Genomic DNA, 10,853 nt, shown 5'->3' with positions numbered 1-10,853 from the left:
AGCTCAGGAAGAATTCAGAGTAAACAGTAGGAGACATAAAAAACATCGCTGAGTATTTGCCAGGGGCCTTGTGGCTTCAGTTGAAAAGGAAGAATCTGGAAGAAACGGTTTTTCTTGTCTCTCCCTTCTAGGCACAATAGGATGACCCCTGGGAGTTTTTTGTGAACTCTCTTTTTACTGAACTATCTCCCTGATGCAGAATTTCTCAGCATCTTTCTCCCTGCCATGATGATTCCTTCCAGGTGCATCACACAGTTCTCCATGGAAACTTTCTCTTTCCACAACTGACCAAGCCTGCTGGCCCTGGGAGTGGAACTACCAGTCAGCCTCGCAGCATTACCCTTCCAAGCGGGCGTTCTAGCTAAGAGAACTGATGCAGGTACAAGGCAAAGCTCATGTCATTCTACCCCCCAAATAAACCAAAATGTTTCTCAACCCACCATTTCAGGAGGAAATAGGATGCCTCAGAACTAGGCTGTGCAGGACCAGATATGCAATTGGTAGGGCCAAAAGAAAATGTCGGCCCCATGCTCAAAAATTCTGAAGAATTTCAAGACAGTGAGAGCAAAGCATTAAACTAAGTGTAGACTCTTCTAAGGGCAGAACCCTGAACAACCCCACAGGCTGCACACCCAGGAAGCCAGCCCTGGTGCAGAGGGACGTTTGCTCAATGTTTTGTGAGGGCTTCTGAATGTTTGGTGCACTTTACTGTTCTAGTGGCCTGATTGGGCCATCAGACAAATTGAGGATTTCTTCTGGCTGGGGGAATATACTATTATCCATTCCTTTTCCCACCTGGAGCTACAGTAGGGTCACTTCTCCTATCTCCATGGTCAGAGGGCAGCCATTCTCAATATGAGACTGCCATGGCAAAGAGGTTGAAGGGGAAAGATGTTTTATGATCAAATCTGAAAAGGCTAGGGGGGTGGGGGGGGAGCTCAGAAAAGCATGAGAGAGACAGAGAAAGACAGAGACAGAGAGACAGAGAGATTGCCATAGAAGAGTAGACAGAAATCAACTTCCTGATAGAACATTTATCCTTAGACATAGTTTCTCATGATTTTTCTGAGCACTACATTGTTGCCATCTCCTTGCTCTCCAAAGAACTCCTGTGATTTTGAAGGAAAAGATGGCAATCATTTCTTTTGTTTTATTTTCAGTGAGCATATTCTCACCTATCCCTTCATATTTAGTTTGGCACAAGGAAGCAGGAGAGATGACCAAGAGACATGAGGACAGAGTGGTGACATGCTAACAGAGAGGATTGGGGGAAGAAACCATTATACAAATGGCTTGAGGGAATGATGTAATCACAGCGGAGAGCAGCTGGTGGACAGGTAGGAGGGGGACAGGATGAAGGTGGTATTAATGAGCTGTACCCAGCCCAGCAGGTCTACCTTCCTTCAAGACCTTCTGATTTCTCTGTGACCCCGTCACCTTTGTGAGGACGTCAACCTGGCTATTGTCCTAGAAGGACAGACGTGTTCAGCTGGACAGGCATATGGAATGTATTCAGGCATATGTCTTCCTTTCAGTATCCTTATAGCCAGAATTGTACGTGAGTACTATCGGGGAATAAATAGATCAGCCCCGAGGGACACTGGTCCAGGTGATAAATTCAGTTAAGATAAGAAAAGAAAACCAAACAGAGCAATAGCATATCTTATTCATTTGCTGCTTTTGTTGTAGAAAATGGTTTTTGCTGTCGCCACAGAAGAAAACCAGCCGCAGTGGTTAAAGTACTATTCTAGCCGCACTGGAACAGCCCTTGCTGGTCATCAGAAAACTAAGCCAGAAGGTTGCACCTTCCCCTAGACAGGCAGAAGAAGTTCCTGCAGGCGATAGGCCCTATTTATGAGTGTAGTGTGCCTTAAAATTCAAAAGAGGGCAGCAGATAACTGACACTGCCTGTAGGACCAGGAAAGTGTGTAACCTGAGGAATGTCAGCAGGAAAATCTGCTGGTTTATCAAAACTCACGTCCTGCAAGGGTTAGCTGAGCCAGAAATTTGTGTTTCTGGAACTGTGTGTTTAACGTCGAAGCAAATATTTGATTCATGGGATCTAATGAGCTTTGGTGATGTTGAGGGCAAGTGTGGGCCTATTGCCCACCACGGCAGCCTCATACCACGTTATTTAGTGGTTTAAAACCTGTGATGCCGATGTCAGCAAAGTCAATGCCGAAGTACAGGAGAAATGGCCATGAGGGTGAGGTGGAGAGACTGCCTGTATGCTTTTGCTGCCTTGTAAGTACTTTTGCTGATATTCTGAAATGAGCAGGACGGAGTGTACACAGTCTCTTCCTACCTGGTAAATTCCACAGGGACTGAGATTCCCAGAGTATGGAAAAAAGTGATTCTCTTATTCTCTTTGAGATTTTCCAGTGCTTCCAGAAGAAAGTGTATGATGGGAAGGACAGGCCCCAGCTCCCGGGAGATTGGGGTTTCAGGGAGGCTGGGGGCAGGTGGGGTGGAGAAGGAGAAAACATTGCGGAAGGGGAAGAGGCCGGAAGCACTTGGATTAAAAGCAAAGCACAGTCCTCAACCCAATCCTGCAGAGTTAAAGTGTTAGGATTTCATCCCTTGGATCATTTCTTTGTGATCCTGTTTCCTAAAAAGAGTGATAATCAGGTGTTGATTCCAAACACAGCCTCCCAGAGAAATTCTTCTGTGTCATTTGGCAGGGACAAACAGTGAACAGAAAGGAATCTTCTTTTTAAAATCAACCGTGAAATGATATTGCAAGGCTCATAATAGTCTTTTAAAAACATTTGACCTGGCTTTAAGTAATTATTTTCATTCTTGATCTTTTCTTTTACGAAAAGCATTTTAAAATCATGTCATCTACCAAGAAAGCATCAAATACGTAAAGAATCTAGAAGATGTTGCCTTTTAAAAGTTGAACCTTCTTTATTTTGCGCACATTTTTGATTTCTAGAAAGCATTAAAGGTTTTTTACTCCATCAGCAAGTTAGATTACACTGTGAAGAATGTCCATTGAGACTTGGGAAAATGCACATTATTTTTTTTTCCATAACCTAAAATTAACAGCTGCTATACTGTCTAGGTACACAACTGATGCTAGACAAAGGGTTTCTGAAACACATGCCCTAAAATTGTGGACTGATTTAATATTAAACAATTACTATGGAGCTGAGGAAATCAGCCCCTTTACAGATGTTGGCAAACAGAGGATTCTCTTCATCTGTATTATAATAAAAACCAGATTTGGCAAGTGCTAACTGGTCTACGGTGATTGTGTATTTCTCTGTATTCTTTAAAATATTGAGGCAGGAGATTATTTTTTACTAGTGTTTCACATGTCATGGAATTAGAGCTGCAAATTGATAAACAAATTGATAGGGTCTCTAGTGCCCCATAGGGTCATTAAGGACTTCTGGGGCTCTTGTAGGTATCCTTGGAGTCTACTTGTAGAATAATATAATCCAGAGTAATCATGAGATCTTTCACCTCAAAATAACTCTAGGCAAAATGATACATTTCTCTTTTCCAGAGAAGTCATCTCTAGAATTTCAGAAAAACAGTTTTGTTCTCCTGAACATAGCTCTCTCAGGAATGACTCCAGTCAATCCTCAAATTATAAATGCAAAAGAAACCCAACAACAACAACTGATGGGAACATACTGTATAGCACAGGGAACTCTACTTAATGTACTGTGCTGTCCTAAATGGGAGGGAAATCCAAAAGGGAGGGGATATATGTATATGTATGGCTGATTCATTTTGCTGTTCAGTAGAAGCTAACACAACATTGTAAAGCAACTATACTCCAGTAAAAATTAATTAATAAAAAATGCAAAAAGAAAATGGCTGTATCTACAAAATTTTCATAGGAAGAAAATGATCCACAAGAAAAAAGAAATACACGTATCACAACAAATAAGAACCTGATAATATAAATAACCATAAATCTATTGAACTTAATAAAGTTAAGGAGACTGCAGTTTGGAAGTCCTGAATTTTGCTGGCAGCTCTGACCTTCCACTAGGTCATCTTACAAAAGGCACATTTTTACATTTCAGAGCCTCGGTTTCCTTTTTGGTAAAGTAAGGACATTTGAATTTACTTAAAAATTCTTATCTTATGATTCACTGAAGTATTGCAGTTGACCCTGATTTCTTTCCCTTGTTGAATTAATCTTGGCTTTAGTTTATGACAAAGCATAGCTACCAGAAATTATGTTAAGCATACATTATAAAGATAGACTTTTCTAAGCTATGAAGAAATAGACAAAGTTTAATGCTGCTTTTAACTTTTGTTTCTCTCTTAAATACCACCTGGAATCCCGTGTACCACTCCAGTGTTATGTCTTTGGTTTTCAAAGTTGTTTCTCTACCAGGAGAATATTATTAGGGTGCCAGATTATTGAGCCCTGAGCATGGGAGTTTATGTGTGGAGTTCCTCCCTCTGCCCCCATCCTCAGCATCTCTCTCAGTCCTGTAGCACTTAGCTATCTATCAGAAAATAGATCAAAAAGCAAACAAACCTTCCGCCTGACCATGCTAACAGCAAAATCAACAGCTATAAGGCCACCATTTTAATTTCCTGTAAACCATCATCTATCTTTTTCACTATCTGCAGTGCCTTCTCACCACTGCAGCTCCTTCTTGCTTTTCAGACTCCCACTTTTTCTCAAATCCTTCTTCATCCATCCACATTTATGTCATTTATGTCTTCTATATGCAGAGTACCCCTGGGTTATTCTGGAGAAAACGAAATGACAAAGAAAGCAGTTTCTGCACTTAAAAGGTTTAAAATCTTGGTCTCCCTGAAAGGTTTGTGCGTTGTTGAAATCTTTGTCCTCCCTACTGAGGACCCAAGTGCGCACACCTCCCTTGCTCCTGCATGCTTGATAACCCCATTTTCATACTGGAAGAGGGCAAGTACATTTTTAGGCCTTAGAATATGAATAGAGGCAAGAATGATTAGAAGAAAGGAACTAACATATACTGAAGAGTTCATATGGCTGACACTATGTTAGGGGCTTTGCACACATGATCCTCATAAAAACTCTTACTGCTAACTATTGTAACCCCATTATAAAAGAAAGCTTTAATAAGGCTCAGAGAGGTTAAGTACCTTGCCTAAGGCCACACAGTAAGTGGCAGAGTTCAGAATCTAATTCCACAGACTTGCTAGTGTTTCCTTTTATAAAGTTCTTATTCACAATTTTGAAAAAAGGGAAGCTGGTGTCTCTACGCTTTTAAATTCATAAAAATCGTGTATAATTTTAGCAAGAAGAAATCTATTACATGAAATGAAGGTACAATTGTATCGTATCCCAATTTTACACGCATATGGTATTTTAACATTTGCTAGCTATGAATTAGGACAGTTCCAAGGCAAAAACAACAGATTGGGGCAAGCCCAATTAGACCATTTTTCTGCATCATGTTAAAGGCAGTCCCTTAGGATGATGTAATATACTAGGAGAAACTAAATATTTTTTTCTAAATTTGTTTATCCAGAAGAATCTCTTTACCATTAAAGTAATACTGCTCATTGTTGCCTGTGCAGGCACACCTTCTCCAAACATTTTTTGGGTCATCACATAGATATAATGACAGAATGTAAGGATTTAGAATGATGTATAAGAGGGTAGAAACTGACCTCTTTCTTTTATGTCTTTCCTTAGAAATTTTAAGAGTTAATGGAATGGGTAAAGCAAAGTAGGTTATTATGAGTGCCTTGAGTCATGGACAGACTGGAATGAGAACCAAGGTGAAGGAGGACTCAGCATCTTGCCTGTAGTCTTGTCCCAGCAGCCGCAATCCACAGTCTCACTTTTGAAGCCCTCTCTCCTATGCATCCCCTGCTAGTAAGAACTTCCCTTCTCCCACTAGATAGTATTCCCATGACCTTTTGTTGATATTGTATTACCCTGTCCTCTTTACTTGATCAGAGCTCCTGGAAAATTGGAAAGTGGTGAAAAAGAAGGAGAAACACACCACGCTGTGTCATGACAACAATAGCCGAAACCTACATAACATTTTACAGCTTACAAAATACTGTTTCTCAAAATGGGGTTCCTGGGGGACTTGTCTTAGATTCCCAGGGAAAAGCTAAAATGCAGATTCCTTGTTCCCCCCCTATACCTGATGAATCAGAATCTCAGTGGAGGGGAGGGAGGGATGGGTGGAACTCAGGAATCTAAAACTTAAAACTCTCTTCCGATGATTTTTTAATATATACCAAAATTATAACCATTGTCTTATAAAATATTTTCATATATGTTACTGTTTTGTATCGTTCAAGAGCCCTCTGTGCTAGGTCATTATTAATATATACCCATTTTACAGATGAGGTGATTGGAACGTGCAAAAGTTACTTGCCTGAGGAGACACAGCTAATTAGCTGTAGAGCTCTGAGTAGCACCCAAGTCTTTTGCCTTGGCCACATGGTCTGTGACCCCTCCCCACACCATGAGGTCTCTGTTGAATGGATTTAACAGAGGATATAACAGTGGAGGATAATACAGGGTTCAAATTCTTTCATGCTTTTGGTTTTGGACTTAAAAATTCATCACCAAACCTGAAGTCACATAGATTGCCTCCTATGTTTTCTTCCAGAAGTTTTACAGTTTTCCATGTTACATTTAGGTCTATGATCCATTTTGAATTAATCTTTGTGAAAAGTGTAAGCTCTGAGTCCAAGTTCATTTTTTGGTACATGGACATCCAATTGTCTCAGTGTCATCTGTGGAAAAGACTATCCCTTCTTCACAGAATTGCCTTTGCTCCTTTGTCAAAGAGCTTTGATCCTTGTTGTAAAAGTACTTTACTTCTATTCTCCTTTTTAAAAGGCAGCCAGGGGCTTCCCTGGTGGCGCAGTGGTTGAGCGTCTGCCTGCCGATGCGGGGGATGCGGGTTCGTGCCCCGGTCCGGAAAGATCCCTACATGCCGCGGAGTGGCTGGGCCCGTGAGCCATGGCCGCTGAGCCTGTGCGTCCGGAGCCTGTGCTCCGCAACGGGAGAGGCCACAACGGTGAAAGGCCCGCGTACCGCAAAAAAAGGCAGCCAGGTCAGTCCTAAATGTAATGACTATTTGTTTAGGATTAGGACCCCATCCTTTTAGGAAGGAACATGAGGTAAGTTGTAGATGAGAATATGACCTAAACCCCCTAAGAGTGAATTGGAACAGAATCCATCCATACTGAGGTTTGTGGCCCTGGATTAGAGATAGAAAAACCAGGTTCTAGACCTGACTCCACCATTCACATTTTGGGCTTGTCTCCTTCACTGGAAAACTGGGGGGATATTACAAGACATATGCTTACTTATCATATGATTAGTAAGGTAATTACTAATAAGGTTACTCATCATAGGATTCTGCTTCGAGGGCCCCAGATCATACTAAGGGTAGTGAAACTTCCATCTGGAAAAGGGTTTCCCATTCTGGCAGCAAGCTTGTTCTTTCAGAACTGACTCATGAGGATTCACTGCATTTCTTGCGGCTGATCTATGATACCCACGTCACTTCACCAGTCCCAGAGAGCAGAGGCCTAAGACACATGCAGAGACCTGATCATGCAATCTTCCTGAATACCCCCTGCCTGCGGCTTATGTCCCAGACCCATCACATCCTGAGCCTGTGTAGCCATCCCTCCTAGCCCCATGTTTTCATTTCTGACACTGAGGTGTCTTTGTTTACTTATCCCAGCTGGGATCAGGAATGTTTCCTTCTTTCTTGGAGATACAGGATCCGTTCAGCCTCTCTTCTCTCCTTCTCAATCTCTCCTTCCAACTCCCTCTGCCCAAGGCTGACCACACTCCCTCACTCTCAAGAACACACAGCTTATCTATTTTCCATGTTTAAGGCAGCCAAAGGCTTTAAAAGATAATGAAAATCTCTCAACTGCACTGTTGAGTTGCAAAGAATTTGCTAGATTTGCTGGCACAGAGAGTTACAGGAATGTTCTTCTAGTACTTTGTGGTCTGGAATCCCTGGAGGGTCAGGAAGCTACAGGAAACACAGACATGTGAAAATAATTATACTATAGCAAGGGGTGTGTTGGCTCTTTGGGGAATGAGGGGGAGAGGCATCATATACTTCTTGCAGAAGAGGGGACAGTTGGGTCTCACAGGATGGTGAGGAGGTCAACAACAGGCCTAGACTGGGAGTGGGGGCGAAGGGATCCAGGCAGGGGTAGCACCAGGTACAGAGGTGCTTCCCTAAGCATAAAAAAGCGTGCCATTTTGGATGTGGACAGATCAGCCCTACCCACAGATGGGCAAGTTGACTTAGCTGGTTTGGCTGGCTGGGCAGGTGCCCCTCCCCCCACCACCACCATGTTCCACGTGTGTCCTTCCTGAGCCTGCTCTCTTCTTAACACTCAGGAAATCAATCATACTCTGTCAAGACTAGAGAGATAAGCATGCTTTGCCGTCTAGCACCAGCAGGACGAGACCTTCAGTGCAGCTGAAGCATAGACTGTGCTTAAGGGCAGCCAGAAGTAAGGGAGAGAAAGGACTGGTGGGAAATGAAAGTTGAAGGATCCTTCCACCCAGGTCATGGGGGCAGGAAAAGGACCTTGCCTAGCCCTGGGTTCTTCTTCTATCTTACGGCGCAGCTCCAAGGAGGAAGCCACGCACCCCGTGTGCTGGGGGGATCTGAAGGAAGCATGTGGATTGCTGCGCTCATCCAGCGATGGCAGTGACTTTTAGGAACCGAATGGCTGGCACCCTGATCTTGGATTTCCCAGCCTCCAGAACTGGGAGAAATCAGTGTTTGTCATTTAAGCCACCCAGTCTATGGTACTTTGCTATGGCAGCCCCAATTCACTAAGACAATAAGGAATTCGGAAAGAGTGACGTGTTTGCAGAAACCATAAAATGCTGTTTCAAATCTACTGCACTTGAGAGGCAGAGAGGACAAGAAGGCAGTTGGATATATTGGGCTGAAGCTCAGCTGTGAGTCAGTGTAGATGAAGGGGCAAATGAGTCACTGAGCGCTCTGGGAAGATAGATGCACTGTTAAGGGGATATTCTTAATGCAGAGCAACAAATATTTTACCATGCCCTGGTTAAGCACTGTAGGGCATGCAAAGATGAATTCTGCATAGGCTTCTATCTTAAGGAGCCTACTTTGTTTTAATTATGGCCATGGACTCAGGTCCAATATGTACAAAAAGTATTTCTAAGAAGTATTGCTGAAGTAAGGTGTAAAATTAATGTCTACAAGTTTAGGTCTGTTTCCCTGGCTTTCTCTGAGGTTTGACATATAAGTACGTACCCCTTTTGTTTTCATTCTTTTTTTTTCTTCGGATTACTTATGAGATTAAACCAAATTCTAGGATATGATAAACATGAGAATTGATTTACTTGCTCTTTATTTTCTATCTTACTTTATGCTTAAACATAACATGGCTAAATCATAGCTGTGCAAAAAATGAAGGGTGCATCTTTACGAAAATCTCCAATCTCAGGAATTAAAGTGGAGAGAGAATGGAGGAAGGTTAACACAGTTGACTTACTTTTTAGAGCAAAACACCTTTTAAAAAGATATTTTCCTGTATGTTGGTTAACTATTTTTAGGTAAACACACACACACAGAGACACACACGCAGCTACAGTCTCTCAATTGACTGCTAAAGCTTATGAAATGTGCAGTAAATATTTAAGAAAATGCTTAAAATATTTAAGAAAATATTTAAACATTTAAGTAAATATTTAAGGAATATTCTAAAATATATGAATTTGCATGAAGGACAACTGCAGGACTGCTGTACGTTCCTTTAGAAATTAAACTTTGGAATAAAAGATAAAATTTTAGAATTTGAATTTAATAGGCATGCTAAAAGTGCTGATATGCACTTTATAGCATCACAAATTGAGAAACGGTAATTTAAAGCAAGTAATGGTATCTTGTTTCACCAGAAATTTGTATATTTTGCCAATAATTTTGTAATATCTTAGAAAATCTCTTTCTAAAGTATGAGATTTCTTATTGAAAAAAATTCAGATACAGTGGATTCATATAGAAAATTTGTCTTTGGTCTCTTTATTTAAACATTTTAATTCCTCTTTAATCACATTTTAGCCTGTGGCATACACGTAACACATTTTGTTCTTCCCCCAGAAACTGATGTGTTTACTCTTTTATGGACTCAAAGGGGCTCTTCAAATTAACTTCAATTTTTATGGCCCCTTTTTCATATCCCATGTGTGAATTTACTGTGCAGACTTATGAATGATGGAACCACCTTCAGCAGCTGACTATCGAATTGCTTTGCTTGGGTGAGTATAGAAAACCTTTGGCAATGTGGTTCGGACCCGAGTTTAGCACTTAAGCGAAACTTTTTAGAACTGGCCAGGATATAAATCAATATGAAGGAGGCACCTGAACGCAAAAACACATTTTTAAAAATTCATTAAAAATTATTTTCAATTAAGTTTCTACGACCGAAGTTCATCTCTCTTGAACAAATTAGTTCCCTTTTTAAGTTTTATCTTTTCAAGTATCTATTGTGTCAGTGCTCAAGGTAGAACTCTAAGTAAAATTACAATTTTAAAACCTTTTGGGCAATGATTCCAATTAATATAATTAATATTTTAGCAAAATGTCATGGGCTGTAATTGAAAGAAATCATCTGGGTCTGAAGAGTACCTACTGAGGGCAGCCCTATTAAGATTAATTCTGAGGTGGGTAAATTAATTTCCTGGACTTGCAAAGCAGCAAAGGGAAGCTTTTCCCTCTTCAGAAACCTGGAGGGGTTGGTCTTTGGCCCTGTTGAGGCCCAAGGACTATCTGGGCTGATTACCATACATATAATTAAAGTGCATCAGCTAGAAAGGCAGAGCCAGTTCTATTTGGCTCCGAACTACTGTGAAATAATTT

Source organism: Aethalodelphis obliquidens, unplaced genomic scaffold, assembly GCF_003676395.1.
Source record: "Aethalodelphis obliquidens isolate GAN/ISIS:26980383/991018 unplaced genomic scaffold, ASM367639v1 scaffold34, whole genome shotgun sequence".
Lineage (NCBI taxonomy): Eukaryota > Metazoa > Chordata > Mammalia > Artiodactyla > Delphinidae > Aethalodelphis > Aethalodelphis obliquidens.
This window is presented reverse-complemented; position numbering follows the sequence as displayed.